We start from the raw sequence: 25,965 nt of genomic DNA on the forward strand, positions 1-25,965 counted from the left end.
GCAGCCACACCCCCGCTTCAGGGGCTTTTTTCCCCCTTGGATTGGTTATCACATAAACACATCACTATGAACAATTCTTAAGTGTAAACAAAGCAAACTTTTTCATGTACACACACATCCATGTGACGACCCCCAAGTAAAGATACAGACCATCCCCAAGAAACAGAAGCCTCCTCCAACCCCTTCTGATTCAACACCCACCCGAGTTAACTACCATTCTGATTTCTACCGTCATAGGTTAGTTCTGAGATTAGTTTCGCTTGTTCTTGATTTCACATAAATGGGGCCCTATCATATTAAGTCTCGTGTGTCTGTTTGCTTTTGCTCCTCATTAGGCCTCACTAAATGTATCCATGCTGTTCCTTGTAGCAGAGTTCATTCTTTTTCTTCTGTAGCATTCCATTGTATGTTCGAACAGACCTCAATTTACCCATTCTATTGCTAATGGACATCTGTTTAAACATTTTTTTCCCAGTATGAATACAACTGCTATGATCATGAATGTATGTGTCTCTTGGTGGAGAGACAGGCACTCATTTCTCCAAGGTGGTTCCCAGGGCAGAAGCTCTGGGTCACGGGGTGGTGGATGTTCAGCATTAGTCGATATTGCCAAACATTTTCCAAAATGGTTGTTGCAATTTTCACTCCCATCAACAGCATATGAGAGTTCCAGTTGTCCTATATCTTTGTCAACACTTGCTATTGTCTATCTTTTAAAATTTAGCCACTTGGTGGATGTGTGGTGGTATCTCATTATGGCTTTAATTTGCATTTCCCTATGGTCATGATATGAAACATACTTTTATATGTTTATTGGACATTTGGATGTCCTCTTTTGTTAAAGTCTGTTCAAACTCTTTGTTACTTACTTGCATTTTTTCTTATTCACTTGTAGGAATTATGCATATATTCTAGATACAATCCATTGTCACGTATGCATCTTGCAAACATCTTCTTCTGATCTGCGGTTTGCCTTTTCACTCCTTTTCACTTTCTTAATGGTAGTTTTAATGATTGGAAGTTCTGAATTGTATTGAAGTTTGATTTATCAATCTTTTCTTTTACTGTTATATTAGGAAATCTTTGCCTCCCCTGCATGCAGTTTGACAGTTTCTATTAATCAAGTGGCCAAAGCCAGACCACTGAGACTTTGTCTCCAGGCTAAACAGCTTGAAGAGGAAGCACCAGGATTCAAATTCAGGTCTTCCGGCTCCAAAGGACACACTCGTAATTACTGCATTGGACTCCCTTTCTACTATCAGGATTCTTTTCATTGCAAATGGTCGAAATCTGGGTCTTAAGGTAAACAGAGAATTTGTTGTCATGTAACTTAAACGTCTAAGAGTATCTGACTTCAGACACGGGTTGATCCAGGTACTGGCAAGATGTCATAAGAATAGAGTCCCTCCCTTCATCTGATGGTTCTACTTTCCTCTGTGTTGGCTTCTCCATAAGAAGGCTCTTCCCTTTTGAAGCCCCAGCTGTGGCAGCTCCTACCTTCCAAAGATGGCACAACAATACCCTTATCTCCACACTCCTCTGCGATGTGACCTTGACATTCTTTCCACTCAGTGACAGTTCTACGTCCTCTCTCCTTGAGTGTGGGCAGGCTTGTGACTGACTGGAAATCAACAGACAGTGGGTGGGGATGCTGCTGCATGACTTTTGTGACCAGGTCAGAAAAGGCAATGCAGCTCTTGCTTCATCCTCAGGGGACCGCCTTTGGAGCCCCAAACGGGTGAGAAGTCCTGCTGGCCTGTGACGGCCACACTGTGGGGAAGCCCAGCCACACGAGGAGGGCACAGGTACCAACAGTGACAGCCTCAGCCAAGGTCCCAGTCGACAGCCAGCAGCAAGCGCCAGACTGAATGGAGATAATTCCAGATGATTTCAGCCCCCAGCTCTCGAGACACTCCCAGCTGTCGATCGTTTCTAGTTGAGGCATCAGACATGGGGGAGCAGAGACGAACTCTCCTGCTCTGATCCGTCTGAATTCCTGACCCACAAACCAGTGAAATAATAAAACAGTTATTTTAAGCCCTCACATCTTGGAATAATTTGTTATGTGCAATAGCAAGTGGACACCGGGCTTCTATCAGCCACGCAGCCCTGCCTGAAAGAAGGCTGCTCTCCTTCCCAGTTGTTCTGGGGCAGGGCAGTCATTGGACCAGGCTGGGTCACATTCCACCCTGAGCCAATCGCTATTGCTGGGAGATATGGTGCTCTAACAGGCAGCCCTGGGTCACTGTCCGCTGGGAGTGGGGTCAGCCTTGGGAACCGCCACAAGGTTTGGGAATGGGGGGAGAGGCTTCCCCAAGGGAAAACTGGAATGATGTGGGAAAAACAAGTGGCCAGAAGCTGGGCAGGCAGAAACAACAGATGCTCCTGCAGCAGTTTACTATGATAAATGAGCTTAATTTTTAGAAGGAAGAAAAGCCATCTCGCCATGGCTCCCTGGGACACAGCGGGGGCTCCAGGGCTCCGCATTTGCCCCTGCATCATGACTCCCTCCGTGGATCCCTGGACCCCCATCTCGAGCTCCTTCCATGGTTCTCTGAGACAATCCAGGGGATGGATGTCGATCCGCCCATCTGGCTGAGGGGAGACTGAGTTTCGGAGAAGGAGGAGCCTTGAGCTGACCCCGAGCAGAGCAGGGCGGTGAGCGGGGCTGGGCTGGAGGCGCTGAGCCAGGAGCCCTGTACTGGAGGCTGGGCAGACGGTCAGCCAGCGGCCTACTGACCACCAGGACGTCTGCCATCATCCGCTGCCTCCGTGCCCCCGACCATTGGGCCAGTCCTTGTCCCCATCTGTGGGAGGGCCCCTGAGAGGCCCCGGAAGATTCCAGGCCAGCTTTCAGCAGGTGGATGGAGCAGGCAGGCCACATCAGGCACCAAGGCGGCCCCGTTCATCCCCATGAGGGCTTCGGTCCGGCTCGTCAGCGGGGAAGGTCAACACCCATCGCCTCCAGGACCTGAGCCCCTGATGGGTTCTGAACAGGCCCTGGGCTCCGCTGACCTGGGGCCTCTCCCTGCTCCTCCCGCCGTAGTCAGCTCGCCACATCCCATCAGGACCGGAGGAGATGGAGAGAGGTGCCGAGCATCCTTCTCCAATGTGGCTGCCTCCACCTCACCTCTGCAGAGAGACGTGTCCCTCCTACCTGGGGCGCGGACGTGGAAGAAATACCCCCAGGCCGGGACACCTGCCCAGATGCCCCAACTCGGTAAATCATGTCTAATTTCGCAGGAGTCTGAGATGATGTCACTTCCGCTGGGCCGCTGCCCCGAGCCCCTCCCCCTCCTGCCTGTCCCCTCGCTCCGTTTCCGGTATTTGCATATTTACTTTCACCACCGTGAGGAGGAGGGGTCAACACGAGACTGCAGGGGGATGGGCCGACTGGTCACTTGGTCAAATGTGCACTGATGGTGGCTAAGCTGGGACTTTGGGGATGAGTGAGGATTCAGGCTGGTGAAGAGAGAGAGGGAAAGGAGTTCTGGGGGGGCACGGCACGTGCAAAGGCCTGGAGGCCAAGATGGTGCAGCAAGTGTAACAAAGGAATGAAGTTCATTGTGGCTGAAGCGCAGGCTTGGGGGTGAGGATGATGAGGGAAGGAGGCAGGGGTGGGGCTGGAGGGGCAGCCGAGGCCAGAGAGTGCAGAGCGTGGCAGCCGCGGTGGGAGCCGGGAGAGTCCTTAGAAGCAGTGGGGAGGCCTCACTGAGGTTTAGCAGGGATGTGACATGGTCACTCTGTGCACGCTATGGGGGGTGGGTGGGAGCAGGTGACCAGGGCCAGGCTGTCCATGAGAGGGGTGAGGCGGTCATGTGGTTGAGAGAGGGTGGTCACCTGAGCTAGCAGGGTGACCTCAGAGGTGGGAGGAGTGGAACAGGGTCAAGAGATATCTAGGAGCAGATGCAATGGAATTGGGTTTGAGATGTGGGGGAGAGGAAGGAGATGGGAGAGATGCCCAGGATCCAGCAAGGGCCTGGGTGGATGGAGTCACCAGTCACCAAGGTGGGGACATCCAAAGAGGCCACGTTTGGGGGTGACCTCACTGAGTTGGGTTGGAGGTGACCGTGGGACACCCACATGGACGTGTAGATCTGACGCTCAGGAGAGTGGTCTGGGCTGGGTGTGGTTAAGGGGTCACCTGGGTGTATGTGCCCTGGAGTCTTGGGGAGGCTGAGACCCCACAGAGGGTAAGCAGAGTGGGGTGAGAAGGCAGAGTAGATGGAACCTGAGGGACCCCTGCATTTAAGGGTAGGAAGACAAGAGGACAGAAGAGGGTGAGAAGGCCTGGCAGAGTGTGGGGAGCAAGGAGGGAGCCATCAAGGTTCAGGACCACTCTCTGTGGACTGGGCCAGGCCCATTTGATGGAGCCCAGGTGAACCTGACAAGAGAAGTTCCGTGGACTGGGGGCTTGGAAGCCCGGATGGAGTGGGCTGGCGAGTGAGGGGGCGGCTGACGAAGGGGACTGTGGACACTAAGTTCAGGACCCTCATTTGCTTTAAAGGGAGGGATGCGAGCTAGAGGGAGACTTGAGATGTGTGTATACTATATGTCGATATGTCTGTATACCTATACTGTATCTGTGTCATCCATATCTAAATCTCTATCTGTATCTATATCCAGCCAGCCATGGGACTTCGCTCCTGCAGAGTAGTGTCACATTTTACAGAGAGGCCGGAGCTGTGGGAGGAAAGCTGGGCAGGGCGAGCCCCAGACACCAGGGAATAACCAGAGCTCAGGTTTACTGAGCTGGTCCTGATGCAGGCCCGGCACCGAGCACTGTGCCTGGAGCATCTCCCTTAAGCCCCCACCTGCCCCAGGAGACAGGTCCCATCATGACACCCATTTTACAGAGGAGGAGACTGTGGCCAGAGAGGGCAGTGACCCCTCCATAGTCACACAGCTTGGAGGGCCGAGCCCATGCCCCTCATCACTACTCTGCAGCCTGGCTCAACTGCAGGAGCAAAGTCCCACGGCCGACTGTGGCTTTGGGCGCCCCAGGGCCTGGTGTGTGCAGGGCCAAGGAGGCCCAGGGCTGGCACATGGAGGCCACTTGGGATACTGCTGGTTTTGGCCGCAGACTCTGGCTCCTGCTCTGTGCTGAGCCCTCTTCGATCAGAGTCTCTGTCCCTGATGGTCTCCTGGGCTCTGGTCTAGCAGTTTCCATGGGTCACAGCCCCGGCACCGGGGGAAGGGAAGATGAAGAACAACACAGAATCTGTAACCTCCCCCACTGCTGGTGTCCCCGCCCGCCGGCCAGGGGGCGGACGACAGTGTCCCTCCCACACCCAGCCCAGGCTTTGGGACCCAGCGGGGAGAGGGCGCCAGCCAGGGGACTTGGGGGGGGGGGGCAGGGGCGTGGCCTGCTTTGAGGAGCCAGGTGGGGTTCAAGGTGATCTGGAGGTCTGTGAACAGGGGAGAAGGAAGAGCACAGCGGTGATGGGGGATGCTGAGTTGGCGCCACGCTCAGCGCAAGCTAAACATGGCTTCTTCTGATGGCCTACTTTTTACGTATTAATTCTTTTGGTCCACTCACAGCCTCTTGTTATCAGGTTCATCCAACACCAGGGAGGAATTTGATAGTACCTGGTTCCTCTGGCTACACCGACTAACAGATATGCTGGCTCGCAGAAGATCCTTTGGGGCTTAAAATTGAGCTATGATCTAAATGCCTTTGTTTTTTGGTAGGGGTCTTTCAAAGTTTAGTACAGAAGGTCACTTACTTTTCTCACTCTTGGGGTTTATAGATCATTTGGGGCTCTTTAGGGACAACACATTTTATAGAAGCGCTGTCTGCCCAGGTGCAAATTGAACACTTCAGCTCCAGTTCAAATTTCTCTCGGCCTTGACTTTGATGTAGGACCACGTCATGTCATATTTCACTCATGGGCTGCATGCGTCTAAGCAATGTCAGCTTCCAGAGAACGGACCCGAGTTAAAGGCAAGATAGCTGTTGTGTTGGTCTGCTAGGTAACAATAAGTAACGGAGGTCACAGACTGGGACACTGAGACGATAGAAATGGATTTGCTCACAGTTCTGGAAGCTGGAAGTCCAAGATCAAGGGGTCAGCAGGGCTGTTTCTTCGGAGGCCTCTCCTTGGCTCGTGGATGGCTGTCTTCTCCCTGTGTCTTCACACGGTCTTTCCTCTGTGTGCGTCTTAATCTCTTATAAGGCCACCAGTCGTATTGGCTTAGGACCCGCCCTCATGACCTCATTTAACCTTAATCACCTCTTTAAAGATCCTGTCTCCAAATACACTCACGTTCTGAGGTCCTGGGAGTGAAGACCACCACATGAATTTTGGGGGGACACACTCCAGCCCATGATAGCTATTTTTCATGAAAGCAAGGCTTTTCCTTCTTTTTCAGCTATCCCAGGCCAGATCAGGATCCACCTTCTCCGATCCTTGGAGCCACGAATCAGGCTGTCGGCAAGGGTTTTGGAGGACTTCTTGCTCTCAAGTTCGAGGAGTAATGGATGGTGGGAAGACCTTAAGAATCAGACACTGAATTCACAGCACAGGTGGTCTACCTGGAGAGACAAAAATACTTAATTAAAAAATACCCCCAAATTCCCTTTTCCTATTGCCAGGAAAAACCCACAAGAGAATGCCCATTATCGGAGATTCTTTTGGTCAGAAACATTTGTCATCGCTAGTCTATTGAGGAACATGCTGAGTGTTGTCCGTATGCTATTCTAGACTTCCCATTTTGTCCACGTGTAATCGGAACTTTGGCCATTCCTTTCCTAGTGACTCAGCACAAGAGAAGCCATCAATTTCAGGTTTAAAATTAACTGCAAAATGTAAGAGACAGTTCAGCCTAGGGAGAGGTAAGCAGTAAGCTCATTCTGCAACCTTAAAAGCATTTTGGAATGAAAAATCATACTTGGAAGGCTGGAAACTGGAGGAAAATTCTGCCAAGTTTGTTGTAAAAAAACCCCTCATTATGTATCTTGAAACTCTTTAGGAATATTTTATCAAATGATCCATTCCCAGTGATGTTATTTTGGGATCCATTTTATACCAGCTGACACGTTTCTATTTAGTATTTCACTGACTTTGAAAATCTCAGCACCTCAATTACAGTTTCTAATGAAAGAAGGGAGCAGGTCTGCAAGTGGAGCCTGATTGGTATATTCAGTTCTACACCCGTCTCATTCTTGCCTTAGACGATGGGTGAAAATGTTGCAGGAGTTATTTATTTGTTTTGGAAGAAAAGAAAAGGTCAATGGGGGTGTGGTGGCTCTCAGGTGAGTTGACTCTACGTCTGTCTTCTTCTTGGACATTCCTGTAGAAGCTGGTCCCTGGATACTGGCCTGGCTCATGGAGATGGCTTGTCAGCTTGGCTGATCTGCTTTAGATGAAAGCCCCACAGTCTAAGAGGTCCTGTGGTCCCTCCCACAGATGGCAAGAGCAAGCCTCCAGTGGGTGAGCCCACCTGGAGATGCTTCTGTGAAGGCTGATGTCTCTTCATGATGCTGTGGGCTCCTTAGGAGTTGATTCCCACCAAGAGCAGATAAGGAAGGACCCGTTTTAAGAAGGGGGTTCACCTACATCATGTGCCTTCAGGCGGGGACTTCTTTCCCCAAATAACTCCACAGTTAACCCAACTCAGGCATCTCTAATGATTCCCTTTGGGCTGAGGCAGTGTATTCTCCTAGAGACCTCCATGACAACCACTTCTGAAACACCATTCAAGGAGACCCCGACACGCTAACATCACCTCCACGTTGGGTTGGCAGGATCCATCCTGGTTCAGGTGTTTCTGCGTGGTTATGATTCCCAAATTAGGTTTGTAAGTGATGACTTATGAATACCTCAATGAGGTTAAAATTGTAACTGGGTGCGCTGGAGAATTAAAATGTGAAAGGAATGTTTTGTATTAGTAAACCATCCACAGCTAATAACTTCTGTCTCCAACCAATTTTCCCCAATGTATGGGGAGCTGCCACCACCACCATCATCAATATCACCGTCACCTTCATCATCACCATCCCCACCATCAGCATCACTATCACCTTTGTCATCACCATCATCAGTAGCACCATCATCTTCCTCATCACCATCCCAAGCATCAGCATCGCTATCACCTTTGTCATCACCATCACCAGTATCACCGTCATCATCGTCATCACCACTGCCGCCACCATCAGCATCACCTTCATCACTACACCGTCAGCATCACCATAACTTTCATCATTATTGCTTCATTCGCAATCTGAATCAACAACCATTACTCTGAGTTGGAGGATATAGGAAAAGGCTTTTGTAAAGCAGACTTCAAACAAAAAAAATATACACTCGTAACAAATCAACCAGTGGACTTCTTAGAAGTAATTTCCAAATCAGTGCAGACTTTAAGCATCCTAACTCCTTTTTATTATGAAGATTCTGCAGGCTACTTATAGGAAGGGACAGGAACATGAGGCCTGGAAATGGCTCTAGGTAATGGGGAATACTTTGAAATAAATTGGTGCTAGGTTTGACATATTCTGAATTTTATCCGTTCACAGTGGAGGAGAGAAAAGTGAATCACCTGCAGAGAAAACAAATATAAATTTCCAGAGGATTTTTTCCTTTAAATGGTGCCACTCAGATGTGGTGCAATCCTGCCATGTTGTCGCAGGGCCTGTGAAGCCAAATCAAAAGAGGGGGTCAATTTTCACCTCTGTTAATACTCGTGCATCCATCATTGTTCTTTCTCTTCAGAAAATAGAGAATTTAAAGGTTATTAGAAAACTCTGCCGTGTACTGTGCTGTCCAGGGAAAGCAGGCAGCCACTAAGGGGGAGAGAAATAAAACTGGCAGACGCAAGGAGGCCTGTGGAAGGAGGCAGAGTGTGTGATTACGTTGGAATAGCTCCTGTGGTGAGTTTCCTTTGCTCCCAGAGACCATCCAAATTCCAACTGAAGTGAGATCAATTCCCAATTCATTTCTGTCTAAACCCAATCACATCTTATAAGCCTGGAGGGTCCCCGGTTTGTTTGAGGTTGAGATGAGCAGTGGCTTTGCTTGGGTGCAGGCAGACTGGGGAAGCGATGCCCGGAACTGACGCGCGGGGCCCGGGAAGAGTGAAAGGCTACCGCAAGGATGCAATCTGAGTTAGTTACTGTGTGTGGTTGTTTTAAAATATATCTGCAAATTTTTACCATTCTTCCAATCTAGAGGCGGGATCTATGTCCCCTCTCCCGGCTTGTGACTCTTCCAGCTGGTGGCACTTGTGCTATGTGACCTCCAAGGTGAGGTCAGAAAAGGTCATTCAGCTTCCACCTTGTTTGCTAGAACGCTTGCTCTTGGGATCCTGAGCCACCATGCGAGAAGGCTGAACCCCCGAGGCTGCCGTGCTGTGAGGAAGCCCAGGCCACGGGGAAGGCCACATTAGGCCCTCTGCTTGATAGTCCCAGGCGAGACTAACCTTTGAGCTTTTCCAAGCAGACATCAAACATGTGAAGTCTCGAGATGATTCCACCCCTCAGCAATTTGAATCACCCCCAGCACTTCCGCCCTTCCTAAAGGAGGCCGTCAAACACCGTGGAGCTGTGCCCTCCCTGAATTCCTGACCCGCTGAACCAGCGAGCAGAATCTACTGGTTGGTGTTTCATGTCACTGGGTTTTGAGGGGGTTTGCTGGGCAGTAAAAGAGACCTGGGACACGTGGGTGGCAACTGGGTCAGTCCCCCTAAGGCCCTCTCAGGAACCATGCAGAAGGTGCCTTCTCATTGTCTGCCAAGACCCTGAGGGTGGGATGTTTACCCGCTGACCCCAGGCTCGCTCCCATCCCAAGCTGGCACCAGTTGTATTTATTTTATCCTCTGCACGGACTTTTTCTCCAGATAGTTCGTGACTGGATGATTCGCCCCATCGGATCTTTGCACAGATATTGCCTCTCAGGGAGCCTTTTTCTGCCCGCCCTTGTGAAATCGCATCCCCGGCACTTCTCTCTCCTTCCTGCTTTGTGTATCTCCATGGCACCTAATGCCCTCCAACACTTTTTGTTTGGGTTGCTCCTTTCTTCCCCTAATTAGAGGATAAACTCCATGAGGGCAGTAATGTTTGTCTGCTTGCTCAGTGATTTATCTTTGGCTCCCAGAAAAATGCCTGGCATACAGTAAGCACTCCATAAAAATAGATTGAATGAAACAAACATGAAGTGAGATGGAGAATATTGGGGTGTGGGGTCTCCTTTGGAAAGCCTTGTCAGGAAAGGTCTGTTGGAAGAGATGACAATTAAGTTGGGCTCAGAAGGGTGAGAATGGGCTAGTTAGCAAAGGTGTGGAAGACAAGAGTATTCTAGATGGAAGGAACAGGCTGTGCAAAGGCCCTGAGGTGGAAAAGAACTTGTCACATGTGAAGAACTTAAAGAAGACCAATGTGGCTTGAGCTCTAGGAATGGGAGTTAGGAACCAGTGACACAAGATAAGACTGCAAAGATGGCAGGGGCCACATTGTGCAAAGCTTTGGGTCTATCCAAGATCCCTTAGAAACATACACTCATCTTTATCACTTAAATATTCAAATAACATTTCCTGATTATCTTTTTATAACTCATCAAATTATAACTATCAGGTTATAGATCTGTTTTTCCCACTATCCTGTGAGATCCTTGGGGACGGGAGACCATGCCCGATTCCTCTGCACCTCTCCAACACTGAACATATACCCAGCACCCACTCATCACCCAGCGCGCTTGGCTGAATTGTGGGTTCACTTGTGAAGCACCCCTCCCAAAGGAACGCTCCCGCTCTCCGTGGATTTGGGCTGTGCGAAGGAGCAGGGAGAAGATGAGGATGTGACAACAGTGGCAATGTGTTTGGAGGCTGCTGTGGCATCTGCTGTGTGCCTGCTCAGCATCTATCTCCTTTCTTCAAGTATCGGCCCCTCAGCTCTCTCTAGGGACCTGTGCCTCACCTGTCTTTCAGCAGGTGGCTCAGTGGCAGCTCTTTCCAAGGCCCTGGCCCTCCATAAGCAATAGAATTTCATGTGGCTCACACAAGGATTCTGAATTCTTTTTTTCCCCTGGCAAAACACCATGACCTCTTTATAGATCGTAAATGTTTTCCTGGAAAAATGCTGTAACCTCTTTCAAATATATGTTGTCAGGGCCTTTGCAAAAGCCTCTATGAAGATGCCAACCCGAGACTAGGAGGTCCCCCCTCCCCTCCCCTGCTCAGCCTGCTTCCCCGCGGACAGCCATGCCCCCCTCTCCAGGCAAACTGGAGGGGTCTTGGGCAGACTCAGGCTCAGAAGAAGGCATGAAGTTTCGCTCTATTGGGGAACTGCTGAGGGCTTTCCTCCTCCTTCCTGTAACACAGCTTTGACAAAGAGCCACGTCTCGCTTTAGAAGTCTGAGACTGGGGACTTTCTACAACAGCGTGAACCGCCAGTGTTCCATCCTCTTGGCCACTGAGAGTGGCTCAAGGACGGACGAGTCAGAGCGGATGAGACTCAATTCTTCCCTGAACACTGTGGGAGACTAAAGTCATGTTTCTGCTGGGGTTGCTGAGGTGTGAACCTGGAGCTGCCAGGAGCCAGGCCAGGAGGAGAGGCTGCCCACATGGGGCCAACAGAGAGGAAGGCAGAGCCAAGCATGGGGAGAGAGGCTGCCTGTCTCTGAGTGCTGGATTTAGCCGTACCTGAAGCTAGACCTAGATCTCGAGTTTTCAAAAGTTATAAGCTAGTAAATATCCATTTATTTGAGCCATTTGATTTGATTTCTGTCTCTTGTAATCTAGAGTCTTGATGAGTACGGAGACCAACCTAGAAAAGATCTGAGATGCCCTGAAAGAGGCTAGTGTGCTGTTTCAGGACTTTGGCTGCCAGACCTCGTAGAGGAGATCCTCTCTGATAAAATGTGTTATATATTGCCTTTTAATTTGGGCTGATTTAGGCTTTCATCTTACCTTTCTTCTTGCTTCTGCAGAACTCGGTTTGGGTCACGGCGTGCTGGGTGATCCCCTGACGCTGCGTAAATTGCACTGAGGCTGCCTGTGAGCATGGAGACGTCACAGGCTGAAGCCAGCTGAAATCGATTGCCTCTTTATCATTTATCTTTCCCTGAAAGGCAAAGAAAAAGAAACACAGTGTGTATGATTGTTCAAGTTTGGCAGAAAAGGATACGTAATTGAAATGAAGATCTTTGATTTTTTGGAAACTTCAAATGAATAGCGTGATCTGAACTTGCTTTTTTGTGCCTGCCCTTTTCCTTCACATTACGAGCTCCAAACGTTAGCTCTCGTTTAACTTTTTGTTCCTTCCTAAGTACTGGCTCTAATTCCTGGGTGGCCCCATTGTCTCCTAAAGACATTTGACCGTGATACATTCAAGGTCACTGACGATGTTTTAAATATTTTCGTAGACATTGCTTTGGTTTGGGCAAGATTTGGAATCCATAAATACATTCTTTGATGCACTCTCCTACTGTTTACATATTTCTATTAAAAACAGCGATTTTCCTTCTGCTTTAGAGCTATGTTCACGCCCTTATTTGCCTCATAGTTTGCTGTCACAACACAAAAACTTGTTTGAAAGGAAGAATAATTCATACCTGCGTCCTCAGTGGCCCCTGAATGAGTGCTTTCCATCAGTGGCTGTATCGGCTCTTAGCGGAGAAATCTGCTTTTAGCCAGAGGCACACAGTCCCTGCCGGACCTATCACTGTGTGTGTATTGTAGGAGAAACAAGGACCTTCAAACATTCCCATCTTCCCCATCAGTGGTTCCCATAAGCCGAAGTCACAAGGACCAGGCTTGTCTTGAGAGAAAGATAAGGCAGGGTTTTGGCAAAGAATGCAAAATCACTTTTTCACCGAAGCCGGAACGTGCCTTACAGTGAGGAATGGCGGCTCACTGCGTTGTGTAGTTGTGAGTGTGTAATAATAAAAGGAGCCCTACAGCATCCGTCCCTAAGGCACTTTTTAATTTATTTTTTTTGTCCTGGATGCACAATCACCCACAGCAAGAGGCGTGCCATTCTCACACGCGGGCCGACCTGCGCTCCTGGACGCGGTCGGGCGCGTCTCGAGGACCCGCCTGTGGCTGTGACGATGGAGGCACCGCCACGTGCAGCCGGCCTCTGCCTCTCGACGGGGAGGGGGCGGGTGGGGGCCTGCGGGGGCGGCGCAGGGTCTCCCCTGCGAGGCCAGGCGGAGGTTCGCGGCTCCAGGTGCCCGCTCTGCTCCTCCCAGAAGCTGGACTCACGGGAAACGCAGGCCCGGCCGCCCCGCGAGCCCTCTATTTACAGCCAGGTCGGTCCTCTCAAGGCCAAGGCCACCCGGGGACCAATAGTCTATTTGTCCCCAACATGGAACAGCCGGCTCCTTCCGGCTGCCTCCTTGGAGAAAGAGGGGCCGGGGGCGGGAGCGCTGGCGGCCCGTCCCTGCTCCCCAGGCCGCGTCCACGCGGGAAAGTGCTCCTGTCCCTGCGTGTCCTCCGCAGCCGGGCGGGGCCGGAGCGGCGCTGCCCCCGGGGTCTGGGGGGCGGCCGGCCGGGGCGGGCACTCCCGACGGCGCGGGGCCGCGGGGCTGTCGTGCTGGTGATGATGAAGCCGGGAGTCTGGGCCACCGACAGTCCCCGGCGCCCCAGGAGGCGGGGGGCGCGTCTGCCCGGCGCCCCATCGCGCAGCACGAGGGCTCAGAGACGCCCGCAGGCGAAGCGGCTGATGATGCGCCCGGGAGCACAGCGCGGAGTGGATCCAGGAGCTCGGGTCTCATCTGGGTCCGACGTCCCCTCTCTCCTTCCTCTCCTTTCCCTCCCTCCGTCCCTTCCTCTCTTTCTTCTTTCCCTCCATTGCACTGGAAAATGCCTCCGTGTGCAGAATGAGGCGCCGAGTCCTCCGAGAAGTCGAACAGCCGGACCGATGAGAACGTGGCCCTGATTAAGCCCAGCATCTGATGTGACATTCTCTGTAGTTACGTTTACTTCCCGTTTCTAGGGCTTGTGAAGGAGGCGGCGCTGAGAAGGCAGCCTTGCGACGGTCCAAGGCGTCTGGAAGATTTCGTCAGGACGTGCCCCCTGCGCCTCCTCCCCGGGGTTTGGGGTCGCGAGGATGCTGCCGCCTGGGACCCCTCCTGGTTACCGCCGTGAACCTGCCGGGCGCGGGGCCTCCTGCAGCCTCCGCGTCTGGCCCGTCTGTCCTCAGGCCGAGGCTGGGCCGTAGTGACCGGCTGGCGGTCCCTGCGCGTCCGGCCCTGCTCCGACGGCCCGAGGCGCGCCCGGCTGCTGGGCAGTCGGAGCCTCGCAGGCTCTGGGATCCGGGGCCTTCTCGACAAAGCCGCACGAGACCCGTGGCCCCTACTCAGAAAGCGGAGCCACCAAACGCCTGGTCACTCGTGCCAGTGACCACCCCCCCTCCACGGGCATCCTGGGGTCCCCCTCTTCTCCAGCCTACCTCGAAGACGCTAAATTCGAAACAGGCCTCCAGTCTGTCCATCTGTCCGCCCCCATCCCCTGCTCTCGCGAGCGGGCAGCTCAGTCCTTGCTCGGGTCACTGTGACAGCCCTGTGGGTTCTCCTGCCGACTGTCATCTCCCCGCCTCGAAGTTTACTCTCCACACCCACCCTGAGGGAGAGGGAGCTCCAGAAAGTCAAATGAGCTCCTGTGGCCCTGAGTGTTTCAGTGGCTTCCCACTGCACCTGGGAGAAAGTGACCCCCAGCCCCCATCACATGGCGCAAGGCTCCCGGGATTCCTGCAGTTTCCCCCAAATTGTATCCCACCATTGTGCCATGCCATTCCAGACACTCTGGTCCCCCAGCTCTATCTCCAATACCCTGAGTTGTCCAGCCCCAGGGCCTTTGCACATGCTGCTCCCCCTCCTTCTGGAATGCTCTCCCCTCAGCTCTCCCCATGACCCGCTGAAAGGAGCTCAACACAAGGTTGACATAATGGAAGCCATATTGTAGAAGAGAGACCATGTTGTAACTTTGAATGACCTCTGACTAACTAACCCAGCTGGATTTGCACCCTCCAGGAGATCCACCTGTGCTGTAGACGTTATGACCCCTGCTAGAGCCTATACCTTGCAGCTGCAATAAGATGATAACTTTGTTCTTTTGAGTTCCTTTGGAATGTGATGACCCCCAAACAGACAGTCTATGCTGATAGCCATCATCAATGAAACTGAAAGACCTGGAGTGGCGACTTGCAGTCTGTAACAACTGAGGGTCAACATTCCTAACCCCGCCCCTATAACCCACTGCCCTATATAACTGCGTCAAGATTCTGTGCCCCCCTTACGATGGGTCTTTTGGACATTAGTCGGCCATCTGCCCTCTTGCTAGCAAGCTGTAATAAAATGCCCTTTCTCTGCACCATCTCACCTCTTGACGACTGGCTTTTGTCTCGGGGAGAGCAGATCGTGCTCTTTGCGTGGTCATACTGCCCCTCATGTCCTTCCATGCTCTGCTCGGGTGTCACCTGCTCAGAGGACAGCCCTGACCACCCGTCTAAAGAAGCCCTCGGCACCCATGTCCTGTCCCTATGTCCTGCACAGAACTTGTCCCCATGTGAAATTGATGTACTCATTTTATACCCTTCTGTTGTCATTTCCACCCACAGGAATGTCAACCATGTGAGAGAAGAAACTGTCTGTTCGCTGTGGATCCCTGCTCTGAGAACGGGGTCAGCCGCAGTGAGTTCTTGATTTGCGTTTGTTGAGTAATTGAAGGAACAAGAAGAATCATAAGATGGAATCCCAAGAATTCCAAAATAAGTATTTAAATCATAGAATGTTCGAGTCAGCAGGAGCCCTTGGAAACCATTCAGCCAAACCCATTCCTTTTGCAGATGGGTGAACTGAGACCCAGGAGGACAAAGTGCCTGCTCCACACCCCAAGCCGGGGGCCCTGCTCTGTGCGGGGGGGTTCCGCTTGCGTGGTTGTGGGGGCCACATGTGGCTGTGGGGCGCCATCTGTCCTTGACACATGGCTGAGGAAAATAGGGACAGAAGGCACAAATATGCCAAAAGATAAAAGACTAAAAGCTACACAGTTCAGAGGAGACAGAGCTGGAGGCTGGGTGCCCAGTGGCCTGGAAAGGCTCCCCGAGGACGAGGGGCCTGAATGGCTTGAGGAGCCGGTGGACCCCAACTTTGAGGGTCAACTCATGGGAGGGCCTTAGGCAGGAACAGGCTGAGGCAAATCCCTCAAGAAGGTAATTCAGGGACAGAAGCATCCGCTGGCTGCCTGTCACAGCCAGGGGCCTTTCACACGGAAATCAGATCACGTGTTCGCTGCCTGGAACATTCGCTGCTTCTGTGCTGAGGCAGCTCAACAGACGACCACAGACCGGGTGGCTTCAGACAAGGGTGATTTGTCTCTCAAGTTCAGGAAACCGGAAGTCTGAAATCGGGGGCAGGGGCGGTCCCTCCTGGGGCTCCGAGGCAGCATCTGCTCCAGGCCCCCTCCAGCTGCTGGTGGGGACCGGCCTCCTTGGGGTCCCTTGGCTTGTAGATGCATCGCTTCCATCTCTGCCTCACGGTCACACGACCTTCTCCATGTGTGTCTTCACACGGCTTCAGACAAGGACGCTAGTCATTGTATTTAGCGTCACCCGAACCCAGTACGACCTCATCTTAACTAATCACATCTGCAAAGACCCTCTTTCCAAAGAAAGTCACATTCTGAGGTTCCGGGAGGGGCAACGCTATTCAAGCCAGTGCAGCTTCCCATTCTCCCGGATTGAAAGCTGAGCCCTCTCCAGGCCTGTGGGGCAGAGCAGCCTGGTGCTTGAGACCAGGAGGCTGGAGCTGGCCTGCCCAGGTGAGCACCCAGCTCGGTCGTCACCCCCGTGTGCCTGATGGTGGGTCATGGCTCCCTGTTCTTTATTCCCCTTTTGCCACATGATGTCACGGGGCCTCCCAATGATGTAGGATGGCCAGGTGACCTGCTCTGCTCAATGGGGCACTCGTGGGCTTGACCACGCAGAGGCCCTAAGTGCACTTGTGGGATCCGGCTTGGTTCTTGGCTTCTGGAAGGTCCTGCCCCGAGGAGCTGCCCTCCTAGGGCTGATGAGAGCTTCGCAGGGCTGACCTGAGGCCGATCCCCAGCCTGCGGCCAAGCCCGGCAGCCCGGTGACCCTCCACAGAGTCACCCCATCGAGCCCAACTCAGATCAGCTGAACCCAGACGACCTGCCCTCCGCGAGCTGGGAAGTAAGTCACTGTGTTTGGATGGTTCGTTACAGATCAACACTGGGACAATGGCTGAGGAAAACAGAAATGTGTTGCTGGGCATTCAGCTGCCCTCTCGGTTTCCCCATCTGTAAAATGGGGCTGAAAATAGTACCAGCCTCCTCAGTTGTTGTGAGGGTGAAGCGAGATAATAAACGTAACGTGGCATGTGGTGAGTATCAGTGAGCGTCAGCGCCATGCTATCACCAGGCCCAGCACGACCCTGTCATCTCACGTCCGCTCGGTCACTTGGTTGAAGGCAAAGGCCTCCTCCTGTTTCTGGAAAACTCTCTGCCTTTGTGCTCTTCCCGATCTCCACGAGGGTGGGGTCTCCTTGTCCTCTGAGCTCAGCTCCGATGACCCCTTCGCAGAAGCGCCCTCCCGAGAGCTCGGCTGCCCCTGAGGCCGCTGCCCGTCTGCTTGTTAGCGTCTGTCCACAGCCAGAGGGCAGGGACTCCTTCTCTTTTGTCCTCTGGAGCATCCCACAACTAGAACCAGCCGACACATAGTAGGTGCTCAATTAATACTGTGAACCTATTCTAAAGGGCAGACCAAGCCTTCTCTTCATGTGTACGTCCCCAGCAAATTGCGTCCAACGCCTTCCTTGCTCCATGTCTCTTCCAGGGGCGGAGACAAGAGCAGACGAGGTCCCTGCCCCACGGGCCTCCCACGTTGGCGGGAGAGAGACAGGAACGTGAAATCCAGCGGGGCCGCACGTGGCCGGTGGTGAAGGTCGCCAAGAGGGAAGCACAGCAGGATAGGGAGGCGGGGACAGGAGTGGTGCGGGCTCAACAGGCTGTTCAGGGAGGGACTCACTGAGACAGGGACATAGGGCAAGGGGCCTGAAGAAATAAGTGGGGCACGAGGGTTCTGCGGGGAGCGTTCAAGGCAGAGGGCACAGCCGGTACAAGGCCCGTGTGTGCGAGGAGCAGTGGGGGCCAGAGTGGCTGCAGGGAGGTGGGCGAGGGGGACTGTGGGAGCCGAGGTCAGAGAGGTGACGGCACGGGATCCGTGTACGACCTTGAGGGCCAGTGAAAGGACGCTGGCGTTACCTGTGCGTGTCGGAGCCCTCAGATGGGTCTGAGCACAGGAGTGACGTGCTCTGAGTTCATTTTAGGTGACCCCTCAGGCTGTGTGTGGGGCCAGACTGTGGGGCGGAGGGCAGAAGCAGCCGGACCTGCGAGGAGGCCACCAGGGTGGGGGCAGGAAGGTGCAGGGCACGGTCATCAGTGCCAGCTCTGGGATTTGCACCTGAGGGTCGGCTGACGGGATCTGCTGATGGATGGGGCGGAGGCGGTAAGAGGGAAACAGACCGTCAAGGAGGACGCCAAGGGCTTTGGGCTGAGCGGCTGGAAGGACTGCCGTGCTCCTGAGTCAGGTGTGGGAGGTCTCAGGAGGCGCAGGCGGGAGCAGGGAGCGGCTGAGAGGCAGAGAGACCTTCCAGATAGGTCTGGGGTCCTGAGCCAACTTGGCCCCCCCTCAAGAGCTTCCTTCATCTGAGCTGCAAGGACGACCACCTGTGTTGTCCCCGAGCGGGTGACGCCAGCCAGGCTCTGCACTTGTGTCTCCCTCCGAGAGACAAAGGTCAATGTCACAGCAGTCTGCTCTGATGCTGGCTTCAAGCCAAGGCCCTTAATATTCAATGAGAAATCTGCATTGATGAAATTTTCATTAAAGAAACGTTATCCCTTTCCCTCGCCTTGTTATTCCGTGGCTGTGGGTATCAGGCTAATTTGGGTTTGATTACCCCGATGATCTGAAGATTGGAGCATTATTAAAAATTTAGATGAGCAATGATAGGTCTGCGCCTCCCTCTCCTGTCTCAGCCGGAGCACAGGGGCTCTGCTAACGATCACAACGAATTCGGGGCAGACACGGCAATTAGAGGAGTATCGATAGTTCGAGGGGGCTTCAACCCCTCTGCCTCCAACGGAAATCGGCTGGGTGGCTTCCAGGGCACTCAGATTTAATTGATAAAATGCAGCAAAAGAGAATTCCAGTCCTAGACCCAGTTGCAGTCTAATGAGCTGTATGCGTGCCTGAGCGGGTCCCCTCCCCTTCCTGTGCCTGAAACGTGCCCCACGTGTGGAGGAAGGAGCCTGCACCAGGCAGATGCCTAGAAACGGTGCCCGTGGGCTGCGCTCAGCTGCAGAGGGAATCTGTCGGCCAGCTGTTTTTTTATCTGTTTAATGAGCACCTTCCTAGACTTATGATCTCGGGTTCTGTGTTTCCTGTCTATTAATTGTCTGATTCTCCCAACCACCATGAGAGACAGATGCTCTCATCATTCCCACCTCACGGATGGGGAAACTCTGACCAAGAGGGCTGACGTGGTTTACTCTGGGTCACCTGCCAGGCAGGAGCAAGGGCACGATTTGGACTTAGGTGGTCTGGCTTCAGAGCCCATGCTCTAAACGGTGTGCCTCTGTGCCAAAGTGTTGTTGTTATCATTATTTTTGGAAGCACAGTGTTTAAAAATATAATGTCAGAATTTTAAAAGTAGGTATTTTTATACAAAACCTAGCTAATACGTTGAAATAATTTTAAAATTGGTCAACTTTTCCACCTTGCAACAGCAGCTAGTGCCAATGTCCCTTAGGATGGCATGTTCTTCCCCTGGTGCCCCGCCAGCCCCAGAGTCTGCCTATCACCACAGCTGAGTGCCATTTGCCTTTGACCATTGAATTTACCCTTTTCAGGATGGTTGGACTGCTTCACTCTCTGACTTACTCACCTGGTACTGGTAGGCATTTGAATTTGCAACCTCTAAGCTAGATGCTCTCTTAGTCTTTGTTTATTTCTAGAATCTGCAATTTTTGGTTTCCTGAGAAACCAGCAACAAAAACAATTTGCCATTTGTCTAGTTAAGAGATACGGAAAATCTTTCCAACCCCAACTTTCTAGCCATTGATGTCTAGTTTGATATGCAAGATGGGACCTCTCTATATTTAGGTATGATGGAATAACTTTTATCAGACCAAGGGAACACCTGTCAAAGCTTAATAAACTGAAATTAAAGAAAAAAGAAAGGGAGAGAAAGAGAGAAAGAACAAAAGAAAGAAAGCAAAAATGGAGAAAGAAAGAAAAACAGTTTTTGAAGGCATCAGAGCAACCCAGGCTGGCAGGACTCAAGAGTCTGCACTTCCAGAGAGAAGGGAAATGCACTGTGCTGAGCCCCACATCCTCCACCCCTTTTCTCCTTGAACCAGTTGTCAATGTGTAAGTGGAGAGGGGCTGAGAAGGCAGAAAGTGACAATTCAGAGCTGTTTGCTAAGTTCACAGATCCGGAGAGACAAACATTGACATTCAAGGCTACCAAGAAAGCCAGCCTTTCAGGGCCCAAGACATCAGAGGAGGCAGACCCTCCCACCCTCAGCAGTGAGCCTGACTGTCTGCGGCACCTCCCTGCTTGAAGTGTTTGCTAATCCCTACACACAGAAGGAGACGCCCGGAGGCCAAGCTGCAGAGAAGCTGAGAAACTAAGCAGAGTTTTCACCAATATCACGTTGCCATAACAACCAACATTAGAGTTCAAGGCTCAAAAAAACAGAAGCCCTGAAAACATTCAGTCTTTCCCTTGAGACTCTCGAAGGACTTTCTCCAGGAGTGAGGTCAAACCAAAATAAACCAGGCCTTATTAAGACTGAAGAGCAGCCTTAAATGATCTCAATCCCAGATTTGATTAAGGAAATCTGGCCCACCATACTGGCTGCTGGGAGAATTTACTCTGTAGAAAAATATAACATCATCGAGGGGCCGGCCCTGTGGCCGAGTGGTTAAGGTCGCATCCTCCCGTTTGGTGGCCCAGGGTTGCACCGGTTTGGATCCTGGGTGTGGACCTAGCTCCACTCATCAGGCGATGTTGAGGTGGCATCCCACATGTCACAACTAGAAGGACCCACAACTAGAATATATAACTATGTACCGGGGGGCTTTGGGGAGAAGAAGAAAAAGAAAATAAAAGATTGGCAAGAGATGTTAGCTCAGGGCCTATCTTCCTCACCAAAAAGTATACCTTAAAAAAAAAAAAAAAGATATCATCGAGAGACACTAAATTTTCAAGTAAAATATCCAGCATTCAGAAAAAGTTACCAGATATCACAGGAGGAATGACCAAAACCAACACATGAAAAAACAGATGACAGAAAAAGACGCCCAGGTGACAAAGTGCTGAAATGATCAGAGAGAAGCTTTGAAATAATTATTATCAATGTATTAACTACAAAGATGAGCAGCTGGAGCATTTTGTCAGAGAAAGGCAATTTACAAAAAGAATCAGATGGATAGTCTCAAACTGAAAATAAAATGAGTAAATTTAAAAACACAGGAGATTGGCATATCAACAATTTAGACAAAGAAGGAAATAAGTTTGTTGAAAATGTCCATGATGAAGCACGGAATGAAAGCACTGAAAATGTGGAAAAGAGCATTAAGAATTTTGAATATTGGAGAAGGGTCTAAAACATGTGTAATTGAAATTTTAAAAATAGAGGAAAGAGAGGATGTTGCAGAAGCACTATATGCAGCAGTATTAGTTGAGGATTTTCCCAAATTGATGAAATACATCAAGTGGCAGATTCAAGAACTGCCAGCATGATGAAAATAAGGAATTACACACTTAATTACATTATAGTAAAACTGCCATGAACTGAAGACAAAAGGAAACCTTAAACACAGCCACAGAAAAACCATACATTTCCTCCAAAGGAGCAGCAGTAAGTGAACAGCTGACTTCCAAACGGGAACAACGGAGCCAGAAGAGAACGGAATGATTGACGTGCTGAAAGAAACAGCGGCCAATTCACAACTTTACACCCATCAAAAATATACTTTGAAAGTGAGCACGAAATAGAGGGGTTTCCAGAGAAGCAAAAATTGAGAGAATTTTTTGCCAGCAGATCTGCACTAAAATGAACACTGAAGGGAGTTATTTAGGCAGAAAGAATGTGATTCTAAATGAAAGTGAAGAAATGCACCAAAGAATAAAGAGCAATAAAAAGGGCAAAATGAGTAAATTTAATGAGTATGCAAAACAACAATAATAAATGTCTTGTGGGGTTGACAATACATGTAGAATTAAATTACATGACAAAGATGACACAAATATCCAGAAGGATGTTAAGTGATGCTACCGTGTTCTAAGGGTCTTCATTGTGCAGGAGGGGTGAAGTCCTCACTTAGGGCAGACTGTAATGGGTGGAGGGTCTATGTTCTAATCCCTGGCATATGTGTTAAAATAATAATGAAAGCAGCAAAACAAACAATCCAATTATGGCTTATAGAATGGAATAATAAAAATACTTGATAATACAAAATAAGGCAGGAAAGGGGAGGATAAGGGGACACAAATAGAAAACAAATAGTAAGAAAATAGACTTAAGTCACAGGAATAATCGCATTAAATATAAACAGATTAAATTCCAAACGAGAAGGACCCGTCTTATTTCTCACCTGCAGAGACACACGGGTCCGTCTCTCGCCTACTACAAGGGGTTTCGAAGGTGCACGTGCTTGTGAATCAGCTGTGGAGCTTAGCGAGGTGTCTGCCTCCCCGGGCCCGACTTCAGCATTTAGGGCTGGGATGTGAGAGGCTGCATGTTGAACAAGCCCCTGACCTGTCTTTGAGGGACAATAACGTATTATGTGGAAGGGGTGGGGACAGGAATGAGGATAAATTGGAAGCATAGAGATTAGCTCTCGTGGAGCTTAGTGCTTAGCAAGGGAAGGGCACAAACACACTAATAAGTGCCGTGCAGGAAACTGTAAAATGATTGTCTTCAGGGAGGACCTTTGCCCTGGTGTCGGGGCCTGGAGCCAGAGAGCGTCCCTCATCTGAACTACTCAGATCCCGGTGACTCGGGACGGCCCAGCTGTGGGCAGGATCCATGTACACTCAGGTGTTTATTTACTGGTGCAGCTCAGGCAAAGAAAGTTAAACCCTGCTGGAGCACAGCGGGGAGAGGAGCCAGCCACCGTGTGGGGACAGTGAGCCTCCACCTTGTCCAGGATGCCCGCTCCCTGCAGCCGGTCGTCTGTGCGCCGGCCAAGGCCTGCTGGACACGGACCACAGGTGGGGTGGAGCTGTGGGCTCAGGGCACCCGGCAGCTGCCTGTTCACCGGCTCCTGGTCTCCCTGGGGACCCGGGGGTCGGCAAGCGAAGGTGAAATAGGGATCTCATCCCGCATCAGGAGGGGGCACGCCAGCCCTGTGCTGCTGGGAAGCTCTTTCTGACAGCCCCTGGGGTGCTGGCTGTGGTTCAGGACCCACAAACGTGGACCTGAGAGGGGTCCCCTGAGGCAGAGGCCACGTGGGGTGGGGAGCGCAGGCCTGTCCTGCCTCAGCTGCCCAGGGGACCTGTCCAGGCCCGCGAGTTTCTCCTGGAGGGCCTGCCGGAGGCAGAGGGGCGTCTCCAGAGTTCCCGGCACCGTGGCCCAATGTGCCAGGTCTGACTGGGGAGCGGTGGTGGCCACGCTAATTTACTGATTTGCTTAACTCTACAAAAAAAAAGAGTAGAATACAGGTTTCTCCTTTTGTCTCTTTTCATTTTTTTTTTTAAAGATTGGCACCTGAGCTAACATCTGTTGCCAGTCTTCTTTTTTTTCCTTCTTCTCCCCAAAGCCCCCCAGTACATAGTTGTATATTCTAGTTGTAGGTCCTTCTGGTTGTGGCATGTGGGATGCCTCCTCAGCATGGTCTGATGAGCGGTGCCATATCTGTGCCCAGGATCCAAACTGATGAAACCCTGGGCCGCTGAAGCAGAGTACGCGGACTTAACCACTCGGCCCAGGGGCTGGCCCCTTTTTTCATGTTTAAAGATAGACTTTTTTTCCTTTTTTGAACAGTTTTAGATTTATACAAAAAAAATTAAACAAAAAGTACAGAGCGCTCCCAAATACCTCCTGAATCCCCTCCCTCCTCTCCTTTCTCCTATTGTTAACATCTGCATTAGCGTGGGACGTTTGTTACCATTGAGGAGCCGATCTTGATACATTATTATTAACTAAAGTCCACAGTTTACATGAGGGTTCACTCTCTGTGTTGCATAGTCTATGGGTTTTGACAAACATAATGGCTCATATCCCCCACGGCAATATCATATGGAACAGTTTCACTGCCCGAAAACTCATCTGAGCTCTGCCTATCCCTCGCTCCCTCCGCCTGAACCCCTGCGGCCAGTGATCTTTCCATCTACAGGTTCCAGAGTTTTCTCTCTTCCAGAATGTCAGACAGCTGGAATCACCCAGTATGGAGCCTTTTCAGACTGGCTTCTTTCACTTAGCAGTGTGCTTTTAAGGTTCCTCCAGGTCTTGCCATGGCTTGCTAATATTCCACTGTCTGGATATACCACAGGTTTTTATTCATTTCCCTGTTGAAGACTATCTTTGGTTGCTTCCAAGTTTTGGCAGTTTATGAATAAAGCTGCTATAAACACCCATGTGCAGGATTTTTGCGTGGACTTCCGTTTTTTTACTCCCTTGGCTGAATGGAGGGAGCATGCTTGCTGGATCCTCTGGTAAGAGTATGCTTAGTTTTGTAAGAAACTGCTGAATGATCTCCCAAAATCTCTTTTGCCTTTTTCAGAATTTTAAAATTAATTTCCAATTACACTTTGTGGGTCCCCATAGTGCTCAAAACAATTAATTAAAAAAACCCAGCACTGAGAACATCATCATGACCTCACAAAAATCCAGGAGGAAGAGAAAACCCTGCCAGCCTCCCAGACGAGAGATAGGGTGATCTCAAATCCAGAACCAGGGATCGGAAAGCAGCCCCAGAGCCGGCACGGAGCAGTGCCTCCAGACTTCCTGGGGAATTTACTCCCAAGGAGGAGTGTGACCCATAGCCACCTTAGAGATCAAGTGCCAGGACAGAATAAAGACGTTCAGACCTGCAGAGTGGCAGAGCGTCACCCTCTCCTGCCCTTTCTCAGAAAGCAGACGCGGTGGGGTGCCAGACAAGGACGTGGCGGTCCTTCCCCGGGGAGAGGGCCGAGTCTCCAGGGTGAGTCCGGAGCACCAGGATCATTGCTCTGAGGCAGATCTAGAGGGTGGCTCTTCGCCAGAGGGAAGAAAACCACAAACCCGTCCCCTTACCTGCTGGTGCGATCATATCGAGAGGCGGCTACAGGCAGGGCTGAGAATTGGGGGTTGCGTTCACTACAGCTGCTTAGAACACTAAGTGGAGAAGATCAAGGTCATCATTCATTTTAGAGAGGAAACCCCCCGAAAATTTGTAAAAAAAATAAAAAAGAATTAAATTTCACATCACACAGTTCACCTTTGGACGCTTTTACCGGATTCTGGTGGTATAAACACGGCAAGTTTCTTATGTCTATGAAGTCTTGGTAAAACTCTACCGGGATGCAGCGGGAGGGCGAAAGTGTGAGCAGCGCTGGTCTCAGAGCTAAATCCTCATATTTTTGTTTCATAGCAGGAAGCAGTAGGTAATGAGCTAGAAAAACGAACAAGCAGCTACGTAAACTTAGAAATATAGAGGTAGATACACATAGAAATGCTAAAATTGCCAAAAATGGTTATTTCTGGAGCAGAGAAATTAGTGGTAAGGGGTGGGGCAGGGACCTGCAGGTTTTTATGGTCAGCCCTATAATCCTATATGACTCTGATAACAACTAGAATTAAAAGAAAAAAGAATAGGTGTTTTTTGGTGTAGATTTTACATATCAATAAAAACATACTCTGTCATTTTCCTAATTGCTTTCTTTACTCGATATGTTTTCGAGATTTATTGCTACGCACAGTTTTGACCTTTTCTTTTATTCCCTGTATAATGTTCCTTTG

General features: G+C 50.9%; 3 long non-coding RNA genes across 4 annotated transcripts; 2 read left to right on the forward strand and 1 right to left on the reverse strand.

Annotated features, from left to right (window-relative positions):
* Nucleotides 1–5,497: 5,497 nt before the first annotated feature.
* Nucleotides 5,498–15,501, reverse strand: LOC139078258 (uncharacterized). Its single transcript, XR_011531138.1, has 3 exons — nt 15,319–15,501; nt 11,905–12,058; nt 5,498–6,535 (listed from the first exon to the last, which is right to left on the reverse strand). It is a non-coding gene; the product is annotated as an uncharacterized lncRNA (long non-coding RNA).
* On the forward strand, nt 8,639–12,467 carry LOC103545044 (uncharacterized). Of its 2 annotated transcripts, XR_543322.2 has the most exons (3): nt 8,639–8,872; nt 9,441–9,594; nt 11,925–12,467. It is a non-coding gene; the product is annotated as an uncharacterized lncRNA (long non-coding RNA). The 2 variants fall into 2 exon arrangements; XR_011531136.1 differs by lacking the exon at nt 8,639–8,872 and having other exon boundaries at nt 9,036–9,594.
* Nucleotides 13,089–18,855, forward strand: LOC139078257 (uncharacterized). The gene is made up of 4 exons (XR_011531137.1): nt 13,089–13,247; nt 15,557–16,758; nt 17,182–17,339; nt 17,792–18,855. It is a non-coding gene; the product is annotated as an uncharacterized lncRNA (long non-coding RNA).
* Nucleotides 18,856–25,965: the final 7,110 nt, after the last annotated feature.

Source organism: Equus przewalskii, chromosome 21 (genome assembly GCF_037783145.1).
Source record: "Equus przewalskii isolate Varuska chromosome 21, EquPr2, whole genome shotgun sequence".
In the NCBI taxonomy this organism is placed as follows: Eukaryota; Metazoa; Chordata; class Mammalia; order Perissodactyla; family Equidae; genus Equus; species Equus przewalskii.